Genomic DNA, 23,928 nt, shown 5'->3' with positions numbered 1-23,928 from the left:
CACCCATTTCTGAATTACGTCAAATACACAGGTATTAATTAACACTAGACCAGCACTGAAAGATAAGGCAAATTTTTGTCATATCATCACACTTGACTACTTTTTCCTAAAGACCGTCTATTGCATTGAACGTCTCAGCTTACCAAACATGTAAAGGCACTCCATTATATTTTAACCAAACTCTTCTTGTCTCACTACATTCCGATTCCTCCCATCTCCATACCCTATGAAAGAATTGTTGAAAGCTATTCATTTTGAAAGTAAACGCTTCCTCCGCATTCTTCACAGTATCAAAAACTAGTAAAACTTTGTATGCTCCAAGTTTTCTAACTTCAACCACCTGGGAAAAGTTCTTGCTAATCGCTCTTTGTAGCAATTTGAAGTCAATGGCCATCATCGTTCCTCCTACTAAACTCCGCAGCAGCCAGTTAAAATTCTCTTTTGCTATAGGAACTTCAACCCTCTTTGTCCAACCATTCCCATGCGGGTCCTTAGCAATTGTGATCTTCTTTGTTTCTTCCACTCTTGTAGGATTTTTGCCTCTCTGAGGTTGCTTGCTCTCTACAGCCTCTCTTGTAGTGTCTCCTTCTTCGAAATGTCCTGCGGCAAGTTGGTGACAAAAACAGAAAAAGAATCTTTTTCAATCGTTGATACTCTTCTCGATTCCAAACTTTAGGATCCTTTGTCTGTACATTCCTAATTCTACCCCCACTTAGTGTTTTCCCCCGTCACTCTCACTCTCTGACTCTCTCTCACCATACTTTCACTCTCTTATAGTTATTTAGTTTAATTTTTATTTTTAACATATGTTACAGTTAATTTTGAAATTATTTAATACACCATGTGCTAATACTAAGAGTATTTTTTAAAAAGATATATACGTAAAAATAGATATGATATGATTACAGATATAACATAAACAAATATATTAAATAAAATGTTAAACCAATATGCTTACCAATGTATTTGTTAAATTTTGCAAATTGGAGAATAAGTATGTATTTGGTTACTTGGTGATTACGTAGATATAATTGAGTAATTAGATTGCAAATTGATCCTACAGCGTGCACTTTATTTTTTTCTCATTTCTAAATAAAAGCAAGAATTAAGAGAAATAAGTAGTAATATATCATAAAAAAAGATAAAAGATTTTGAATATGAATATATAATTGTTACAAAACAAAATCTTGTTGTGAAATATTAAAATTTCACATGCTACAAATCACGAAGATCAACCACAATGTAATGGCCACTTCTCCCTATTTTTGACAATGATATATATAAGCTCTTCTTTTCCGGTCAAGAATCTAATAACATCTAATTGAAAAAAAAAACTGAATTAAAAGTATCAAATTAAGGACAAATAAATGAATAATATAATAAATTACTTATAAATTAAAGAGATTTTATCAATTTATTTTATACTAAACGATAAAACTAACAATGTATTAATAAAAGGATATATCTTTAAAAAAGGCACAATATAATTTCAAACACTTGCATAAATTAAATATTAAAATTTGCCAACGAGCTGTAGCTCAAACGACATAATCTCCCCATACTCACATAGAGGTCGTGGGTTCGAATCTCCCTATCTTTGGTTAAAAAAATATTAAAATTTATGTTATCAAAAAAATGATGCTATTATATAATTTCTTGACAAAAATTAAAAAAAATAATTTTGTGTAGGTTAGTACAAATTAACTATGTACCAAATATGTTAGACTGTTCATTTTGTTTGTTTCAATATATCAACATGAGTAAGAAAATTGAAATGATTGTCAAAAATTTTAAGATCATCAACCGTATTTACTATACGTAACTCCTTCTTAAAAGTTATTCTACACATGTGTGCAGTTGTAAGATAAATTTCGCTTGATTCTTCAATCACAAAATTTGAGAAGACATAGACTCTCCCCTAGATCAGTTCATTCTCAAACATCTTTGCTAAATAACTCTTGATTGAATAATGAATTTTATCACACTATAAATTTATTAAATATAAAAGCTATTAGCACTTATAAAGCTATTAAAAATATTTATAAATTGGACCTAGCATCACTTGAAAGAATCATGAAAAATAATCAACTAACCTCATTATCCATGAGAACCATTTCTATGTAAGCTGTCTTGCTCTCGTCAAATTTGAATTAGACTTTCCATAATCTTATAATTCTTGCCTTTATTTTTCAAACTTATAATATCACATATATTAATTATTTTTTGATTTTCTGATTATTAATAGAATAATAAAATCATTAAATGATCGTAGACTCAAAAAAAATATTCATAATAAAAAATTATAGTAATGTCCTTATTTATGTATATGTGTATATTAATGGAATAATCAAAACTTATATTAATGATTTTATTAAATTTTGAGTCTTCCTAAATCATAGTAATGTCCTTATTTATGTATATGTATATTAATTGTTTAGTTAATAGTTTTCTTATTCTCAGAATATATTTATTTTGTTAAATAATTCTAAATATTTTCTTATTTAGTTTATACATATATATTAATTACACACAAATATATTTAAGTCGCATATATTAATTATTTTTTATATAATTATTTTTTTAGCCTACAATCATTTAGTAATTTTTTATTATTAAAATCATTGTATATGTAATCTTCATAAATTACAGTAATTTCTTTATTTATGTTTTTTATATATTAATTTGTTAAATAATTCTAAATTTTTTTTATGTATGCATACATATATATTAACTATACATAAAAATATTTAAATCACATGTATTAATTATTTCTTTTGTTATGATTATTCTTTGTATATATATGATTATTTTTTATTCTACAATCATACAATAATTTTTTATTTTTTATATCTATGTATATTTGTCAATCTTCATTTATATACATGATTAATTTTTTTAAATAGTGATGTTTTAATTTTTTTTTCTTTTACGTATCTTCGTATGTTAACAAAAAAAGCAAAATCACATATTGTGACTCTTTTTTTTTTACCACGTGGTCTTAATGTGTGTAATTAAACTTTTCATCACTCTGATCTATTGATAAATTACACTTCTATTAATAATTACATTACTAATCTGAAATACAAAAAAAAAAGAAAAAACGGTATTACATATATCCAAGAAAGGAAATAAAAAACTTAAAAATCGGGAAAAAAAAAGAAATTTTATATTAACAAATTTAAAAAAAAACATATTCAAGAAGAATAGTCGTAATATATAAATTGAGGCAACAATTTAAATTTCTCTAAAACTAATTTAATCAAATACCAATATTAGAATTAAATTATGTAAATAATATTTAATCTATTCTAGTCCTTAGATACGTATATATTAGAGTCATTATCGTAATGACAACTAACTGAAATAACATTATAAGTTCGAACATTTAGAATTCGTGTAAATTCAGATCATCTCCTTGTTAAATAAGTTTCATCATCCGCTTTTCATGCAATGCGGCAAGGTATAGAATTACCACACTGAGAAACTAAACTGACCTTTATTCCCCTTAATGCATTGTATTGATGCAAAAGGTCGGTAATTTCTGAAAAAAAAATCACAATATGTTATAAAATTATTTTAATTAAGAAAAGGTTAAAATAAGAAATTTTGAATATATTACCAATCGTTGAAATTGCATCTCTGAGTTTGACATGAATTTACCAAAACTGAATTTAAACTGAGAAAATTTAATCCCATTATGTGCTCCACTTCAAAGATTTTTGGGTAGACGTAAAAAGCATGGAGGAGATGGAACTTGAACTTGGCCTACAAAGCTTCGTGGAAACAATTTCTCAATCAAAAATTGAACTTCTCCCAAGAAAACTAACTTTATCCACATTCCATTAGGTTGGTCAGAATATGTGAGTAGATCTAACTACATCCTTCGATAAAATAGAGTTTACTGCCTATTCGTTGGACATTTACATCTATATAATTAGAACCTGAATCAGTGAATACAACTTGAGATGGTATTTGATGGATGTGGTGCATTGTAAACGATTGCAGTAAAAGACAATCACATTGAAACATTAGACGAAAAGAATAAGTTGGAGTAAGAACAATCATTAAATTATCAAAAGAATGATATAATAGAATGAGTATATAAAAAATACCATAAAAAATTATAAATTGTACATTAAAAAGATCAACTTCGATGAAAAACGAAGAATATATTTTTATTCTAGGAAGTAGTCAAGAAAAAATAATAAATTAAAAAATGAGTTGACTCTCAGATCTATGCTCACGAACCAGAAAAAAATACTATATATAGTCTTTATTAGAACAAAAATAATTATATAAATTAGTTATTATTAAGTTAATTTTTTATTATTTACGTTATACATGATATATTTGTCGTGATTGAATAAGCCATTATCATATCATATATATTTTATCATGATTAGAATCATAAATTTTTGTTTTAAATTTGTAAAGTAGTTATCAATATCAACTTACCGAAAATTACGATTAGTTTAAAATTATATTATATTATAATGATTGAAAATTAAAATTAGTGACAATTAACATAATTTTGTAGAAAATAAAATATAGCAACTAAAACTAAATTTGTTAACTAATTGAAGCTAGGTAGATAATATTTGGCAATTATTTTAGCATTTAATTATTGATATCATCATCATCATCAATTGATATCAATATAAATGGGTCATCATTAATATAACAACTTACCACTAATAAAATTATTGTATAATAAATGAGAATTAGAATTGTATCAATATAATTAAAATAATTAAAAATATTTTTGATTGATAAAGATATTTTTATATAATTATAATAAAGATATTTTTTAAATTAGTATAATTATGCATTATTCATTAAATACTAATTGTAATATAATTTTAATATTGTAATATAATTATAATAAAGATATTTTTCTAAAATAAATTTAGAAGAGAGAATAGTACTTTTATTTTGGAGAAAAAATAAATTTATAAGGAATTGATACCTCAATTTTCATTAGTTGATAATGTATTAAATATTAATTTTATATAATTATAACAAAAATATTTTTCTAAATTAGTATAATCATGCATTATTCATTAAATTTTAATTGTAATATAATTATAATAAAGATATTTTTCTAAAATAAATTTAGAAGAGAGAATAGTATTTTTATTTTGGAGAAAAAATAAATTCATGAGGAATTGATATCACATTTAATTTTCATTAATTTTAAAAAAAAATTCAATTTTAGTATATTAAGTAGATAAATAATTTCAATTAAATTGTGAAAAATTAATTAAAATAAAAATGATAGGCTTACACCATTAATAATTATATACCATATTTAAAAATATAACACATTAATAAAAATAAACTTTAAGATATTATCTAAATTTTATTTAATTAAGCATAACAACAATAAAAAAAAAACACATTATACATGTTAAGACATTACATATTTTGGCTTATTAGATTTAAAAAAAATTCAATAAAAAAATTATAATTTTGTACACGTGAAGATCGAAAATTTTGTGCATTTGAATTGAAAAAAAATAAAATTTTATGAATAATTGACAAAGAACTTACATTAAATTTATTTGGATCTATTTTTCTATCAAATTGATAAGAATATAATGAAAAATAAAGTAACAAAATACAAAAGTATAACTGAATATCTTATTTATTTTGATTGAGTTTTTGTCATAATATTATAATATCATTTTATTCGATGAGTTACACAAGTGACAGTATTTAATTAGTTTTTTTTTAAATGATATGATCTCTCTTTAGTTTTATTTTAAATATTGTATCTAATATAAATTTTATTTTTAAATAAATTTAGTTATTGTAGAGGTCAAAATCATAAAAAAAAATCTTATTGAATTTGTTCTAAGTAAAGCAAGAAACATTTAGGGGCAATATCATGAAAGATGTCTTTCTATTATTAGATTTTAAAATTATTAATTTAAATTTAAAGTTTAAACTTTTAAAAATTTTGAAAATTTTAAGAGATCACAGTTGTGGTAGTAATAATTATTTTATTTTAAATTTTATTAATTATGGTTGTTTGATTGTACGAATTTAATCTAAATTTTAAATCTTATTAATTATTATTAAATGAATTTACGTTTTTATAAATTAACTTTTTGAAAAAAATAATAAAATTCAAAAATTTTTGAATTAAATAATTTTTAAAATGTAATATTTAAATGATCTATGATTTAAATTAAAAAATTTTAAAATTTTAATACTACAACAAACTATACTAATCTTTTACTTTTTAAATCGATCCGAACTGTATTATAAAATGATTTTATTTTGTTGAAAAAAAAAAAGATAGTTACAAATGGGTATTTTGCATGCACGGCCAATGTGATATGTTTAAGAAAATTTACATGCTTATCTTCTGAACAAATGAAATACTTTATAACTATCTCATTTTTTATAACAATGAGATAAATAATAAAAAAAACATAAATATGTAAATATTATATTTATTTTATTTATTTATAAGAAAATTCATACAGGTATTACAACTTTAATTTTAAAAATTTATATCTTTCAAAAGTCAACTATGACAAGCCACTCTTAAAAAAATTAATTTACCAAATCCAAAGACGGATTTAGAAATATTATTAAATACATATAGTATTAAAAATTATGAAAAAAAATTATATAATATAAGATGTATTACAAATATATGGATAGAAAATATATTTTAAAGTATAAAAAATATGTGTATTTTTTACTAACAAAGTGATCGATTTTTTGTATTATAAAATTCATTGATAATAGAATTTGTGTCAAATTTTTCAACAATTTTCTTTTCAATATAATTTAAAGACAATTAGTAAGAAATTTATCTTTTATTTTATTTTTGAGTTATTTTTCACAATATTCATAGTTGAAAAAGATCTCTTAGTTATAGCAGTTGAAACAGAGAGAATTAATATCAAATGAATCAAAAAAGACGACCACAACAAGAAAAATAATTCACTTTATGAGATTCGAAAATTTTTATTTAATTAAAAAATATTAGTAATAATATCTTTTTCAATTTTTTAATATTATTACTAACTTTTTAGATATTAAAAATTTTTAATATTTAAATTAGACTGGACTTTTATTTATACTAAACTAAATTCTAAATAATTTTTTAAAATATACATAATAACTTATTAGTTATTACTATTAAATTTTTCTAAAAAAAGTTGGGGGCGAGGCCTCCACTCGTCCCCCTTATGTCCGTCTCTGAGTCTAAACCTACCTTTAATATGTTGCAAGAAGACCATATATTACACTTAATTTATTTATAATTTAATTTATTAAACATATATATTGCCCGTTGGTGCACGAAATTGTGATCACTACTTTTCACAATTCAAATAATCCCCGGTAATGAGTCCAAAAACTTGGTGCTCAATACCATGGCATAAACACAACTTCGCACAACTAACCAGCAAGTGCACTGGGTCGTCCAAGTAATAAACCTTACGCGAGTAAGGGTCGATCCCACGGAGATTGTTGGTATGAAGCAAGCTATGGTCATCTTGTAAATCTCAGTCAGGCAGACTCAAATGGTTATAGAGGATAACATAAAATATAAGATAAGGATAGAGATACTTATGCAATTCATTGGTGAGAACTTCAGATAAGCGTACGAAGATGCTTTGTCCCTTCCGTCTCTCTGCTTTCCTACTGTCTTCATCCAATCCTTCTTACTCCTTTCCATGGCAAGCTGTATGTTGGGCATCACCGTTGTCAATGGCTACAGTCCCGTCCTCTCAGTGAAAATGTTCAACGCACCCTGTCACGGCACGGCTATTCAGCTGTCGGTTCTCGATCATGTCGGAATAGAATCCAGTGATTCTTTTGCGTCTGTCACTAACGCCCCACAATCGCGAGTTTGAAGCTCGTCACAGTCATTCAATCATTGAATCCTACTCAGAATACCACAGACAAGGTTTAGACCTTCCGGATTCTCTTGAATGCCGCCATCAATTCTAGCTTATACCACGAAGATTCCGATTAAAGAATCCAAGAGATAAACATTCAAGCCTTGTTTGCTTGTAGAATGGAAGTGGTTGTCAGTCACGCGTTCATGAGTGAGAATGATGATGAGCGTCACATAATCATCACATTCATCAAGTTCTTGAGTGCGAATGAATATCTTGGAATAAGAACAAACTGAATTGAATAGAAGAACAATAGTAATTGCATTAATACTCGAGGTACAGCAGAGCTCCACACCTTAATCTATGGTGTGTAGAAACTCCACCGTTGAAAATACATAAGAACAAGGTCTAGGCATGGCCGTGAGGCCAGCCCCATGATCTAAGATAGCATAAGACTAAAGATAGCTACCCAGATGAAAATACAATAGTAAAAGGTCCTACTTATAGGGAACTAGTAGCTTAAGAATTACAAAGATGAGTAAAAGAAATAAAAATCCACTTCCGGGCCCACTTGGTGTGTGCTTGGGCTGAGCATTGAAGCATTTTCGTGTAGAGACTCTTCTTGGAGTTAAACGCCAGCTTTTGTGCCAGTTTGGGCGTTTAACTCCCATTCTTGTGCCAGTTCCGGCGTTTAACGCCGGGCATTCTTAAGCTGATTTGGAACGCCAGTTTGGGCCATCAAATCTCGGGCAAAGTATGGACTATTATATATTGCTGGAAAGCCCAAGATGTCTACTTTCCAACTCCGTTGAGAATGCGCCAATTGGGCTTCTGTAGCTCCAGAAAATCCACTTCGAGTGCAGGGAGGTCAGAATCCAACAGCATCTGCAGTCCTTTTCAGTCTCTGAATCAGATTTTTGCTCAAGTCCCTCAATTTCAGCCAGAAAATACCTGAAATCACAGAAAAACACACAAACTCATAGTAAAGTCCAGAAAAATGAATTTTAACTAAAAACTAATAAAAAATATACTAAAAACTAACTAAATACTAAAAATATACTAAAAACAATGCCAAAAAGCGTACAAATTATCTGCTCATCACAACACCACTTAAATTGTTGCTTGTCCCCAAGCAACTGAAAATCAAATAAGATAAAGAGAAGATAATATGCAATGAATTCCAAAAACATCTATGAAGATCAGTATTAATTAGATGAGCGGGGCTTTTAGCTTTTTGCCTCTGAACAGTTTTGGCATCTCACTCTATCCTTTGAAATTCAGAATGATTGGCTTTTTTAGGAACTCAGAATCCAGATAGTGTTATTGATTCTCCTAGTTAAGTACGATGATTCTTGAACACAGCTACTTTATGAGTCTTGGCCGTGGCCTAAAGCACTCTGTCTTCCAGTATTACCACCGGATACATACATGCCACAGACACATAATTGGGTGAACCTTTTCAGATTGTGACTCAGCTTTGCTAGAGTCCCCAATTAGAGGTATCCAGGGTTCTTAAGCACACTCTTTTTGCCTTGGATCACAACTTTATTTCTTTTTTTTTCTTTCTTTTTCTCTTTCTCCCCTTTTTTTTCGTTTTTTTTTTCGCTTCTTCTCTTTTTTTTTTCTTTTTGTATTCACTGCATTTTCTTGCTTCAAGAAACATTTTTTTATGATTTTTCAGATCCTCAGTAACATGTCTCCTTTTTCACCATTCTTTCAAGAGCCAACATTCATGAACAACAAATTCAAAAGACATATGCACTGTTTAAGCATACATTCAGAAAACAAAAGTATTGCCACCACATCAAAATAATTAATCTGTTATAAAATTCAAAATTCATGCAATTCTTCTCTTTTTCAATTAAGAACATTTTCCATTTAAGAAAGGTGATGGATTCATAGGACATTCATAACTTTAAGGCATAGACACTAAGACACTAATGATCACAAGACACAAACATAGATAAACATAAGCATAAATTTTCGAAAAACAAGAAAATGAAGGACAACATGATTAAGGAACGGGTCCACCTTAGTGATGGCGGCTTGTTCTTCCTCTTGAAGATCTTATGGAGTGCTTGAGCTCCTCAATGTCTCTTCCTTGCCTTTGTTGCTCCTCACTCATGATTCTTTGATCTTCTCTAATTTCATAGAGGAGGATGGAATGTTCTTGGTGCTCCACCCTTAGTTGTCCCATGTTGGAACTCAATTCTCCTAGGGAGGTGTTGATTTGCTCCCAATAGTTTTGTGGAGGAAAGTGCATCCCTTGAGGTATCTCAGGGACTTCATGATGAGTGGGGTCTCTTGTTTGCTCCATCCTTTTCTTAATGATGGGCTTGTCCTCATCAATGAGGATGTCTCCTTCTATGTCCACTCCAACTGAATAACAGAGGTGACAAATGAGATGAGGAAAGGCTAACCTTGCCAAGGTAGAGGACTTGTCCGCCACCTTATAGAGTTCTTGGGCTATAACCTCATGAACTTCAACTTCCTCTCCAATCATGATACTATGAATCATGATGGCCCGGTCTATAGTAACTTCGGACCGGTTGCTAGTGGGAATGATTGAGCGTTGGATAAACTCCAACCATCCTCTAGCCACGGGCTTGAGGTCGTGCCTTCTCAGTTGAACCGGCTTCCCTCTTGAATCTCTCTTCCATTGGGCGCCCTTTTCACAAATGTCTGTGAGGACTTGGTCCAACCTTTGATCAAAGTTGACCCTTCTAGTGTAAGGATGTTCATCTCCTTGCATCATGGGCAAGTTGAACGCCAACCTTACATTTTCCGGACTAAAATCTAAGTATTTCCCCCGAACCATTGTAAGCCAATTCTTTGGGTCCGGGTTCACACTTTGATCATGGTTCTTGGTGATCCATGCATTGGCATAGAACTCTTGAACCATTAAGATTCCGACTTGTTGAATAGGGTTGGTAAGAACTTCCCAACCTCTTCTTCGGATCTCATATCGAATCTCCGGATATTCACTCTTTTTGAGTTTAAAAGGGACCTCGGGGATCACCTTCTTCAAGGCCACAACTTCATAGAAGTGGTCTTGATGCACCCTTGAGATGAATCTCTCCATCTCCCATGACTCGGAGGTGAAAGCTTTTGCCTTCCCTTTCCTCTTTCTAGAGGTTTCTCCGTCCTTGGATGCCATAAATAGTTATGGAAAAACAAAAAGCAATGCTTTTACCACACCAAACTTAAAAGGTTTGCTCGTCCTCGAGTAAAAGAAGAAAGAAGAGAGTAGAAGAAGAAGAAATAGAGGAGATAGAGGTGGCTTTGTGGTTCGGCCAAAGGGGGAGGAGTAGTGTTTAGGTTGTGTGAAAATGAAGGAGTGAAGATGGGTTTATATAGGGTGGAGAGAGGGGTAGGGTTCGGCTTTGGGAGGGTGGGTTTGGGAGGGAAAGTGGTTTAAATTTGAATGGTGAGGTAGGTGAGGTTTTATGAAGGATGGATGTGAGTGGTGAAGAGAAGATGGGATTTGATAAGTGAGGGGTTTTTGGGGAAGAGGTGTTGAGGTGATTGGTGAATGGGTGAAGAAGAGAGAGAGTGGTGGGGTAGGTGGGGATCCTGTGGGGTCCACAAATCCTGAGGTGTCAAGGAAAAGTCATCCCTGCACCAAGTGGCGAGCAAAATTCGCTCTCTGCGCCAATTCTGGCGTTAAACGCCGGGCTGGTGCCCATTTCTGGCGTTTAACGCCAGCTTCTTGCCCTTTCCTGGCGTTTAACGCCAGTCTGGTGCCCCTTTCTGGCATTAAACGCCCAGAATGGTGCCAGACTGGGCGTTAAACTCCCATTTGCTGCCCTTACTGGCGTTTAAACGCCAGCAAGGTCTTCCTCCAGGATGTGCTATTTTTCTTTCTGTTTTTCATTCTGTTTTTACTTTTTCAATTGATTTTGTGACTTCTCATGATCATCAACCTACAGAAAACATAAAATAACAAAGGAAAATAGATAAAATATAACATTGGGTTGCCTCCCAACAAGCGCTTCTTTAATGTCAGTAGCTTGATAGAGGGCTCTCATGGAGCCTCACAGATACTCAGAGCAATGTTGGAACCTCCCAACACCAAACTTAGAGTTTGAATGTGGGGGTTCAACACCAAACTTAGAATTTGGTTGTGGCCTCCCAACACCAAACTTAGAGTTTGACTTTGGGGGTTCTATTTGACTCTGTTTTGAGAGAAGCTCTTCATGCTTCCTCTCCATGTTTACAGAGGGATATCCTTGAGCCTTAAACAGAAAGGATTCTTCATTCACTTGAATGATCAATTCTCCTCTGTCCACATCGATCACAGCCTTTGCTGTGGCTAGGAAGGGTCTGCCAAGGATGATGGATTCATCCATGCACTTTCCAGTCTCTAGGACTATGAAATCAACAGGGATGTAATGGTCTTCAATCTTTACCAAAACATCCTCTACAAGTCTATAAGCTTGTTTTCTTGAATTGTCTGCCATCTCTAGTGAGATTCTTGCAGCTTGCACCTCAAAGATCCCTAGCTTCTCCATTACAGAGAGAGGCATGAGGTTTATGCTTGACCCTAGGTCACACAGAGCCTTCTCAAAGGTCATGGTGCCTATGTTACAAGGGATTGAGAACTTCCCAGGGTCCTGCCTCTTTTGAGGCAATTTCTACCTAGTCAAGTCATCCAGTTCTTTGGTGAGCAAAGGAGGTTCGTGCTCCCAAGTCTCATTACCAAATAACTTGTCATTTAGCTTCATGATTGCTCCAAGGTATTTAGCAACTTGCTCTTCAGTGACGTACTCATCCTCTTCAGAGGAAGAATACTCATCAGAGCTCATGAATGGCAGAAGTAAATCTATTGGACTATGGTCTCAGTGTGAGCCTCAGATTCCCATGGTTCCTCATTAGGGAGCTCATTGGAGGCCAGTGGACGTCCATTGAGGTCTTCCTCAGTGGCGTTCACTGCCTCTCCCTCCTCTCCAAATTCGGCCATGTTGATGGCTTTGCACTCTCCTTTTGGATTTTCTTCTATATTGCTTGGAAGAGTACTAGGAGGGAGTTCAGTAATTTTCTTGCTCAGCTGACCCACTTGTGCCTCCAAGTTTCTAATGGAGGACCTTGTTTCAGTCATGAAACTTTGAGTGGTTTTGATTAGATCAGAGACCATGGTTGCTAATTCAGAGTGATTCTGCATAGAATTCTCTGTCTGTTGCTGAGAAGATGATGGAAAAGGCTTGCCATTGCTAAACCTGTTTCTTCCACCATTATTGTTGTTGAAACCTTATTGAGGTCTCTATTGATCCTTCCATGAGAGATTTGGATGATTTCTCCATGAAGAATTATAGGTGTTTCCATAGGGTTCTCCCATGTAATTCACCTCTTCCATTGAAGGATTTTCAGGATCATAAGCTTCTTCTTCAGATGAAGCATCCTTAGTACTGCCTGGTGCATTTTGCATTCCAGACAGACTTTGAGAAATCAAATTGACTTGCTGAGTCAATATCTTGTTCTGAGCCAATATGGCATTGGTGCACGAAATTGGGATCACTACAACTTCGCACAACTAACCAGCAAGTGCACTGGGTCGTCCAAGTAATAAACCTTACGCGAGTAAGGGTCGATCCCACGGAGATTGTTGGTATGAAGCAAGCTATGGTCACCTTGTAAATCTTAGTCAGGCAGACTCAAATGGGTATAGATGATGAATAAAACATAAAGATAAAGATAGAGATACTTATGTAATTCATTGGTAGGAACTTCAGATAAGCGTATGAAGATGCCTTCCCTTCCGTCTCTCTGCTTTCCTACTGTCTTCATCCAATCCTTCTTCCTCCTTTCCATGGCAAGCTCAAGCAAGGGTTTCACCGTTGTCAGTGGCTACCTCCCATCCTCTCAGTGGAAATGTTCAACGCACCCTGTCACGGCACGGCTATCCATCTGTCGGTTCTCGATCAGGCCAGAATAGAATCCAGTGATTCTTTTGCGTCTGTCACTAACGCCCCGCCCTCAGGAGTTTGAAGCACGTCACAGTCATTCAATCATTGAATCCTACTCAGAATACCACAGACAAGGTTAGACCTTCCGGATTCTCTTGAATGCCACCATCAGTTCTAGCCTATACCACGAAGACTCTGATCTCACGGAATGGCTGGCTCGTTTGTCAGACGAGCACTCGGTTGTCAGGCGATCAACCATGCATCGTGTATCAGGAATCCAAGAGATATTCACCCAATCGAAGGTAGAACGGAGGTGGTTGTCAGTCACACGTTCATAGGTGAGAATGATGATGAGTGTCACGGATCATCACATTCATCAAGTTGAAGAACAAGTGATATCTTAGAACAAGAACAAGCGGAATTGAATAGAAGAACAATAGTAATTGCATTAATACTCGAGGTACAGCAGAGCTCCACACCTTAATCTATGGTGTGTAGAAACTCCACCGTTGAAAATACATAAGAACAAGGTCTAGGCATGGCCGAATGGCCAGCCTCCCAATGATCTAAGAACTAGGTGTCCAAAGATGAAAAATACAATAGTAAAAGGTCCTACTTATAGAGAACTAGTAGCCTAGGGTGTACAGAGATGAGTAAATGACATAAAAATCCACTTCCGGGCCCACTTGGTGTGTGCTTGGGCTGAGCAATGAAGCATTTTCGTGTAGAGACTCTTCCTGGAGTTAAACGCCAGCTTTTATGCCAGTTTGGGCGTTTAACTCCCATTTTGGTGCCAGTTCCGGCGTTTAACGCTGGGATTTCTGAGGGTAACTTTGAACGCCGGTTTGGACCATCAAATCTTGGGCAAAGTATGAACTATCATATATTGCTGGAAAGCCCAGGATGTCTACTTTCCAACGCCGTTGAGAGCGCACCAATTGGGATTCTGCAGCTCCAGAAAATCCACTTCGAGTGCAGGGAGGTCAGAATCCAACAGCATCTGCAGTCCTTTTCAGTCTCTGAATCAGATTTTTGCTCAGGTCCCTCAATTTCAGCCAGAAAATACCTGAAATCATAGAAAAATACACAAACTCATAGTAAAGTCCAGAAAAGTGAATTTTAACTAAAAACTAATAAAAATATACTAAAAACTCAACCAAATATACTAAAAACATACTAAAAACAATGCCAAAAAGCGTACAAATTATCCGCTCATCATGCATTCAGAGTATCAATCTCAAGAACTCCTTTCTTCTGACTTGTCCCATTGTTCACAGGATTCCTTTCAGAAGTGTACATGAATTGGTTATTTGCAACCATTTCAATTAGTTCCTGAGCTTCTGTAGGCATCTTCTTCAGATGAAGAGATCCTTCAGGAGAGCTATCCAATGATATCTTGGACAGTTCAGACAGACCATCATAGAAAATACCTATGATACTCCATTCAGAAAGCATGTTAGAAGGACATTTTCTGATCAATTGTTTGTATCTTTCCCAAGCTTCATAGAGGGATTCTCCTTCCTTCTGTCTGAAGGTTTGGACTTCCACTCTAAGTTTACTCAATTTTTGAAGTGGAAAGAACTTTGCCAAGAAGGCATTGACTAGCTTTTTCCAAGAGTTCAGGCTTTCTTTAGGTTGTGAGTCCAACCATATCCTAGCTCTGTCTCTTACAGCAAAAGGGAATAGCATAAGTCTGTAGACCTCAGGGTCAACCCCATTAGTCTTGACAGTGTCACAGATTTGCAAGAATTCAGCCAAAAACTGATGAGGATCTTCCAATGGAAGTCCATGGAACTTGCAATTCTGTTGCATTAGAGAAACTAATTGAGGCTTAAGCTCAAAGTTGTTTGCTCCAATGGCAGGGATAGAGATGCTTCTCCCATAGAAGTCGGGGGTAGGTGCAGTAAAGTCACCCAGCACCTTCCTTGCATTGTTGGCATTGTTGTTATTTTTGGCTGCCATAGGTTCTTCTTCCTTGAAGAATTCTGTTAGGTCCTCTACAGAGAGTTGTGCTTTAGCTTCTCTTAGCTTTCGCTTCAAGGTCCTTTCAGGTTCAGGGTCAGCTTCAACAAGAATGCCTTTGTCTTTGCTCCTGCTCATATGAAAGAGAAGAGAACAAGAAAATATGGAATCCTCTATGTCACAGTATAGAGATTCCTTGAGGTGTCAGAGGAAAAGAAAAGTGGAAGGAAGGAGTAGAGAATTCGAACTTATCAAGAAAGATGGAGTTCGAATTGCTCATTAAGGAATAGTGTTAGTCCATAAATAAAAGGATGTGAGAAGAGGGGAAGAAATTTTCGAAAATTAAGTAAAAGATTTTAAAAACATTTTGAAAAACACTAATTGATTTTCCAAAACCAAGAGTGGAAAAGAAATCAAGTGATTTTTGAAAAAGATTTGAAATTAGAAATCAAAAAGATATGAAAAAAGATGTGATTAAAAAGATATGATTGAAAAGTTATGGTTTTAAAAAGATGTGATTGTAAAGATATGATTTGAAAAACAATTTAAAAAGATTTGATTTTTTTTTAAATTAATGACTTGGCTAACAAGAAAAGATATGATTCAAACATTAAACCTTTCTCAACAGAAAAGGCAACATACTTGAAATGTTGAATCAAATCATTAATTGATAGCAAGTATTTTTGAAAATGGAAAGAAATTGATTTTGAAAAAGATTTGATTGAAAAGATTTGATTTGAAAAAGATTTGATTTTGAAAATTTTTGAAAACTTGAAAAAAAATTGATTTGAAAACAAAATCTTCCCTCTTGTGCCATCCTGGCATTAAACGCCCAGAATGGTGCACATTCTGGCGTTTAACGCCCAAAGCACTACCCTTTTGGGCGTTAAACGCCCAACCAGGCACCCTGGCTGGCGTTTAAACGCCAGTCTGCCTTCTTCACTGGGCATTTTGAACGCCCAGCCTTTTTCTGTGTAATTCCTCTACTGTATGTTCTGAATCTTCAATTCTCTGTATTATTGACTTGAAAAGACACATGAATGAATGCAAGAAGAACAGATACATGCAATTGACACCAAACTTAAAATGAGACACTAGACTCAAACAAGAAACATGAAATATTTTTGGTTTTTATGATTTTGTAATTTTTTTTGGATTTTTCGAAAATTAAGTGGAAAAGAAAATAAAGGTATCAAAATTCTTAATGAGAATTCCAGGAATCATGCAATGTTAGTCTAAAGCTTTAGTCTAAAGAAATTAGACATGGCTGGCCAAGCTTCAGCAGGACATTGCATTCAAGAGCTAAATTGATGAGAATCAATCAACTTTGGTGATGATAAGAACATCACCTTGAAACACTAGAATTCATTCTTAAGAACTCTGAAGAAAAATACCTAATCTAAGCAACAAGATGAACCGTCAGTTGTCCAAACTCAACAATCCCCGGCAACGGCACCAAAAACTTGGTGCACGAAATTGTGATCACTACTTTTCACAATTCAAATAATCCTCGGTAATGAGTCCAAAAACTTGGTGCTCAATACCATGGCATAAACATAACTTCGCACAACTAACCAGCAAGTGCACTGAGTCGTCCAAGTAATAAACCTTACGCGAGTAAGGGTCGATCCCACGGAGATTGTTGGTATGAAGCAAGCTATGGTCATCTTGTAAATCTCAGTCAGGCAGACTCAAATGGTTATGGAGGATAACATAAAATATAAGATAAGGATAGAGATACTTATGCAATTCATTGGTGAGAACTTCAGATAAGAGTACGAAGATGCTTTGTCCCTTCCGTCTCTCTGCTTTCCTACTGTCTTCATCCAATCCTTCTTACTCCTTTCCATGGCAAGTTGTATGTTGGGCATCACTGTGGTCAATGGCTACAGTCCCGTCCTCTCAGTAAAAATGTTCAACGCACCCTGTCACGGCACGGCTATTCAGCTGTCGGTTCTCGATCATGTCGGAATAGAATCCAGTGATTCTTTTGCGTCTGTCACTAACGCCCCACAATCGCGAGTTTGAAGCTCGTCACAGTCATTCAATCATTGAATCCTACTCAGAATACCACAGACAAGGTTTAGACCTTCCGGATTCTCTTGAATGCCGCCATCAATTCTAGCTTATACCACGAAGATTCCGATTAAAGAATCCAAGAGATAAACATTCAAGCCTTGTTTGCTTGTAGAACGGAAGTGGTTGTCAGTCACGCGTTCATGAGTGAGAATGATGATGAGCGTCACATAATCATCACATTCATCAAGTTCTTGAGTGCGAATGAATATCTTGGAATAAGAACAAACTGAATTGAATAGAAGAACAATAGTAATTGCATTAATACTCGAGGTACAGCAGAGCTCCACACCTTAATCTATGGTGTGTAGAAACTCCACCGTTGAAAATACATAAGAACAAGGTCTAGGCATGGCCGTGAGGCCAGCCCCATGATCTAAGATAGCATAAGACTAAAGATAGCTACCCAGATGAAAATACAATAGTAAAAGGTCCTACTTATAGGGAACTAGTAGCTTAAGAATTACAAAGATGAGTAAAAGACATAAAAATCCACTTCCGGGCCCACTTGGTGTGTGCTTGGGCTGAGCATTAAAGCATTTTCGTGTAGAGACTCTTCTTGGAGTTAAACGCCAGCTTTTGTGCCAGTTTGGGCGTTTAACTCCCATTCTTGTGCCAGTTCCGGCGTTTAACGCCGGGCATTCTTGAGCTGATTTGGAACGCCAGTTTGGGCCATCAAATCTCGGGCAAAGTATGGACTATTATATATTGCTGGAAAGCCCAGGATGTCTAATTTCCAACGCCATTGAGAGCGCGCCAATTGGGCTTCTGTAGCTCCAGAAAATCCACTTCGAGTGCAGGGAGGTCAGAATCCAACAGCATCTGCAGTCCTTTTCAGTCTCTGAATCAGATTTTTGCTCAAGTCCCTCAATTTCAGCCAGAAAATACCTGAAATCACAGAAAAACACACAAACTCATAGTAAAGTCCAGAAAAGTGAATTTTAACTAAAAACTAATAAAAAATATACTAAAAACTAACTAAATCTACTAAAAACATACTAAAAATAATGCCAAAAAGCGTACAAATTATCCGCTCATCACCCGTTTTTAAAAAATAACAAAAACTTTACAATTAAATAAAATATTTTATTAGTTTTAACTAAGTTGTTATAATCATTTTTCACATCACTTGCTTCTTCTTCTTTTTCTTTTTCGTGTTTTTCCTTTTTCTTTGTGTTCTTTTTATTTTTCTTCTTCCTCCTCTTCCTCCTCCTCCTCCTCTTCCTCCCACCCCCTAATGTTACTACTTCTTGTTCTCCTCCAACTCCTTTTTTCTTATCTTTCTCTTTCATTATCATTGTCGTTATCATTATCACACCATCACCTCCTCCTCCTTCTTCTCTCTCTTTTCTCATTTAATTTTTTTCGATCTCCTCCTTTCTTTCTCTCTTCTTCTTCCTCCTCCTCCACCACCACCACCATCATCATCATCATCGTCGTCGTCGTTATCGTTATCGTTATTGTCATCATCGTCCTCTTCTCTTTATACGTATAATAGTTCTAATTTAAAATGCATCAAAATTACTTAATGATGACGACATAAAAATCAACTCAGCTTAAAAGAAGCAAAGACCAATAGGGCACCTTATTTAAATCTAGAATGCACCAAAATTAATTAATCATGACGACATACAAGCAAACTAAGTTCAAAACAAACACACAAACTAAATTCAATCATCCACAAAAATATATGCATGTAAATTTTTAAAGCCAGAAAAATCATCAATATGACTTAAATGACACCAGAAGTACTATAATTATCTTGCATAAATTAATTACACCAAATTCAAGTCAATGAGATCAAGTGTACCTTATTTAAATCTAGCAAAATTACTTAACAATGACGACACAAACAAATTCAGTTCAAAACAAGCACAGACCAAGTGCATCTTATTTAAATCCAGAATGCACCGAAATTACTTAATGATAACAACACACAAACAAATTCGGTTCAAAATAAGCACGGACCAAGTGCACCTTATTTAAATCCAGAATGCACCGAAATTACTTAATAATGAAGACACACAAACAAACTCAATTCAAAATAAACACAGACCAAGTATATCTGTAAAACTCAGTCTAACCGTAATTAATTAAATAATAAATTAAATAGGAGTGAATATGGTTAAAAGATTCGGCAATTGGAATTTGATAATTTAAATATGATATTTGGATTCAGTGAATTTTTCTGAGTCGGAAACATATTTTTTGCATAAAAATGCGCACTGGAATTTCGACCAGTAGTACCGACTGAGATCTGTCTGATACTGCAGTTGAGAAAATTGATTATAAGTAAATAAGGTTAAGAAATGAGGAATTATAATTAGGGAATGTAGAAATATTTAAAGTGCGATTTAAAGCGCTAATCTTAAGGATTTTGACCCAAAATTGGGCCAACGGACAAAAATAAGTAAATCGAACCTAAGTGGACCCAAGACCCAACATATATAAACATTAGTTATAAGCATTTCAGCTCATTCACCCTAAAAATGAGGAAAGAGGCGCTGAATTGAGAAAAGAGAAGAGAAGAGAGAAAACCTAACTCTCTTTGATCTTCAAATCACCATAACTTGAGCTACGGAGCTCCGATTGACGAGCCATTTGCGGCCACACGTCGCTCTTCTCATCCTCTACTATCTAAGTTTTGTGGTGAGTAATCCACTGTCCTCTTTCTAAATTTTGTTTTCTTCTTTAAATTCAAATTTGGTTTGGGTTTTGAGGAAATCTTGTAATTTTGGTTATTTAGAAATACTCTAGTATGAGCCATGGGTGATATTTATCACAAACTTCAGTGGGTTAAGGTAAAAAGTGCTCAAACCCTTGTGATTTATCATTTTTATGAACCCTAGGTTAATGTATATATGTGAAATTGGTTATATTAGTGTATTTGCTGATTTTGGTGCATAATTGGGAGTTTGGTATTGCTTGAAGCTAAGGTTAGTGGAGACTTTCAAAGAAGAGGCTCAATTGGTTTGGCTACAAGAGGTACGGTTTAAGTTTTATTTAAGTACCGTATGATGTGATGAGAATTCCTAGGCTAGATACCCCTAGGAATAAGTTTAGATTGTGTAAATAGTTGGTGCTAATATGCATAGTTGATATGTAATATGAATTAATGATTGAATTGAGGATTATGTGGCCTTGTATGTTTGGTATGTTGAGAATTTGATAAATTGGATAATAAATGTTGATTTATGGAATATGCATTCAAATTGTGAATTTGGATCGGAGGTCGGAAAGAGGTAAGGAAGGTAAGTTGATGTGTGTATTGTGTGATTATATAAGTGATTGGACATATTTTAGATATTGAATGTGTGAACAATTGGTTTGGTTATTGAATAATAAGGTTTGAGGAATTGAAATGTGGAATTTGATGGTTGTGGGTGAAATTGTGTAGGTGAGGTAGATTTGGTTTTGGTTGAGGTAAATTATGTGGTCATATGTGTGATTATGAATATTGATGTTTTGATGGTATGAAGAATGAGAGATATGCATGCTTGATATATGTTTGATGATTGGTTGAGGTTGAGTAGTGGATGAAACCATGTTAATAGTGAGAATAATATCGATTGTATATGTTGATAGTTGATTGAAAATGATATTGTTGGAAATTGGGATGAATATGTGATATTGTGTTTGAAATTGAGGTAATTGATTGAGTTTGGTTAAAATGGTGGATTAGTGACTTGTGTTTTGATAAAAGGGGTAATGTATGAGTTGAGGAGGCTTGAGGTTGATTTTGGTATGTTTTGGTTGATTTTGAAAAGGGTTGGAATTGGTTTATTTTGAAAATGGCACTTTGTGGTTTTATATGAAAATGTGGTTTTTGGGTATACATTGACGGAGCATAACTTAGGCTCCGGATCCCCGATTTGTACCAAATTTATTTAGAAATAAAATTGGATTCGAAATGTTTATGCCGTTCGAAGAACGGACGAAAAATGATTTAAAACGGAGAAGTTATGCCCGTCGGAAAATTGGAGTTTGAAACTAGGAATTCTGTAGCTTTTAACTTAGAAAAAAATTTTGGTAGAACGCTGATGAGCGGATAATTTATACGCTTTTTGGCATTGTTTTTAGTATGTTTTTAGTATGATCTAGTTAGTTTTTAGTATATTTTTATTAGTTTTTAGTTAAAATTCACTTTTCTGGACTTTACTATGAGTTTGTGTGTTTTTCTGTGATTTCAGGTATTTTCTGGCTGAAATTGAGGGACTTGAGCAAAAATCTGATTCAGAGACTGAAAAGGACTGCAGATGCTGTTGGATTCTGACCTCCCTGCACTCGAAGTGGATTTTCTGGAGCTACAGAAACCCAATTGGCGCGCTCTCAACGGCGTTAGAAAGTAGACATCCTGGGCTTTCCAGCAATATATGATAGTCCATACTTTGCCCAAGATTCGATGGCCCAAACCGGCGTTCAAAGTCACCCTCAGGATTTCCAGCGTTAAACGCCGGAACTGGCACCAAAATGGGAGTTAAACGCCCAAACTGGCATAAAAGCTGGCGTTTAACTCCAAGAAGAGTCTCTACACGAAAATGCTTCATTGCTCAACCCAAGCACACACCAAGTGGGCCCGGAAGTGGATTTTTATGTCATTTACTCATCTCTGTACACCCTAGGCTACTAGTTCTCTATATATAGGACCTTTTACTATTGTATTTTTTATCTTGGTTCTTCTGGTTCCCTCTCTGGGGCCGAAACCAATGATCACTTTTGTTCTTATGTATTTTCAACGGTGGAGTTTCTACACACCATAGATTAAGGTGTGGAGCTCTGCTGTACCTCGAGTATTAATGCAATTACTATTGTTCTTCTATTCAATTCCGCTTGTTCTTTGTCCAAGATATCACTTGTTCTTCAACTTGATGAATGTGATGATCCGTGACACTCATCATCATTCTCACCTATGAACGTGTGACTGACAACCACCTCCGTTCTACCTTAGATTGGGTGAATATCTCTTGGATTCTTTAACCGGAATCTTCGTGGTATAGGCTAGAACTGATGGCGGCATTCAAGAGAATCCGGAAGGTCTAACCTTGTCTGTGGTATTCTGAGTAGGATTCAATGATTGAATGACTGTGACGTGCTTCAAACTCCTAGCAGGCGGGGCGTTAGTGACAGACGCAAAAGAATCACTGGATTCTATTCCGGCCTGACCGAGAACCGACAGCTGATTAGCCATATGCTGTGACAGAGCATAGGAACATTTTCACTGAGAGGATGGGAGGTAGCCACTGACAACGGTGAAACCCTACATAAGCTTGCCATGGAAAGGAGTAAGAAAGATTGGATGAAGACAGTAGGAAAGCAGAGAGACGGAAGGGAAGGCATCTTCATACGCTTATCTGAAGTTCCTACCAATGAATTACATAAGTACCTCTATCTTTATCTTTATGCTTTATTCGTATATCACTATACCCATTTGAGTCTGCCTGACTAAGATTTACAAGGTGACCATAGCTTGCTTCATACCAACAATCTCCGTGGGATCGACCCTTACTCGCGTAAGGTTTATTACTTGGACGACCCAGTGCACTTGCTGGTTAGTTGTGCGAAGTTGTGTTTATGCCATGGTATTGAACACCAAGTTTTTGGGGTTCATCACCGGGGATTATGAGAGTTGTGAAAAGTATTGTTCACAATTTCGCGCACCAAGATTTTGGCGCCGTTGCCGGGGATTGTTTTGTGTATGGACAACTGACGGTTCATCTTGTTGCTTAGATTAGGTATTTTTCTTCAGAGTTCTTAAGAATGAATTCTAGTGTTTCAAGGTGATGTTCTTATCATCACCAAAGCTGATTGATTCTCATCAATTTAGCTCTTGAATGCAATGTCCTGCTGAAGCTTGGCTAGCCATGTCTAATTCCTTTAGACTGAAGCTTTAGACTAACATTGCATGATTCCTGGAATTCTCATTAAGAATTTTGATACCTTTATTTTCTTTTCCACTTAATTTTCGAAAAATCCAAAAAAATTTCAAAATCATAAAAACCAAAAATATTTTATGTTTCTTGTTTGAGTCTAGTGTCTCATTTTAAGTTTGGTGTCAATTGCATGCATTCATTCATGTGTCTTAAGGATCTTCAAGATGTTATTGATGATTTCTTACTCTAATCTTTAAA

At 34.2% G+C, this 23,928-nt stretch overlaps 1 non-coding gene across 1 annotated transcript; it reads left to right on the top strand.

The window, feature by feature from the left end:
* The first annotated feature begins 15,211 nt into the window (after positions 1 to 15,211).
* LOC130952392 (small nucleolar RNA R71) lies at positions 15,212 to 15,319 on the top strand. Its single transcript, XR_009074572.1, has one exon. It is a non-coding gene; the product is annotated as a small nucleolar RNA R71 (small nucleolar RNA).
* Positions 15,320 to 23,928: the final 8,609 nt, after the last annotated feature.

This window comes from Arachis stenosperma, chromosome 9, assembly GCF_014773155.1.
Source record: "Arachis stenosperma cultivar V10309 chromosome 9, arast.V10309.gnm1.PFL2, whole genome shotgun sequence".
In the NCBI taxonomy this organism is placed as follows: Eukaryota; Viridiplantae; Streptophyta; class Magnoliopsida; order Fabales; family Fabaceae; genus Arachis; species Arachis stenosperma.
Note: the sequence above shows the minus strand (reverse complement) of the source record. Positions and strands in the feature narration are given on the sequence as shown.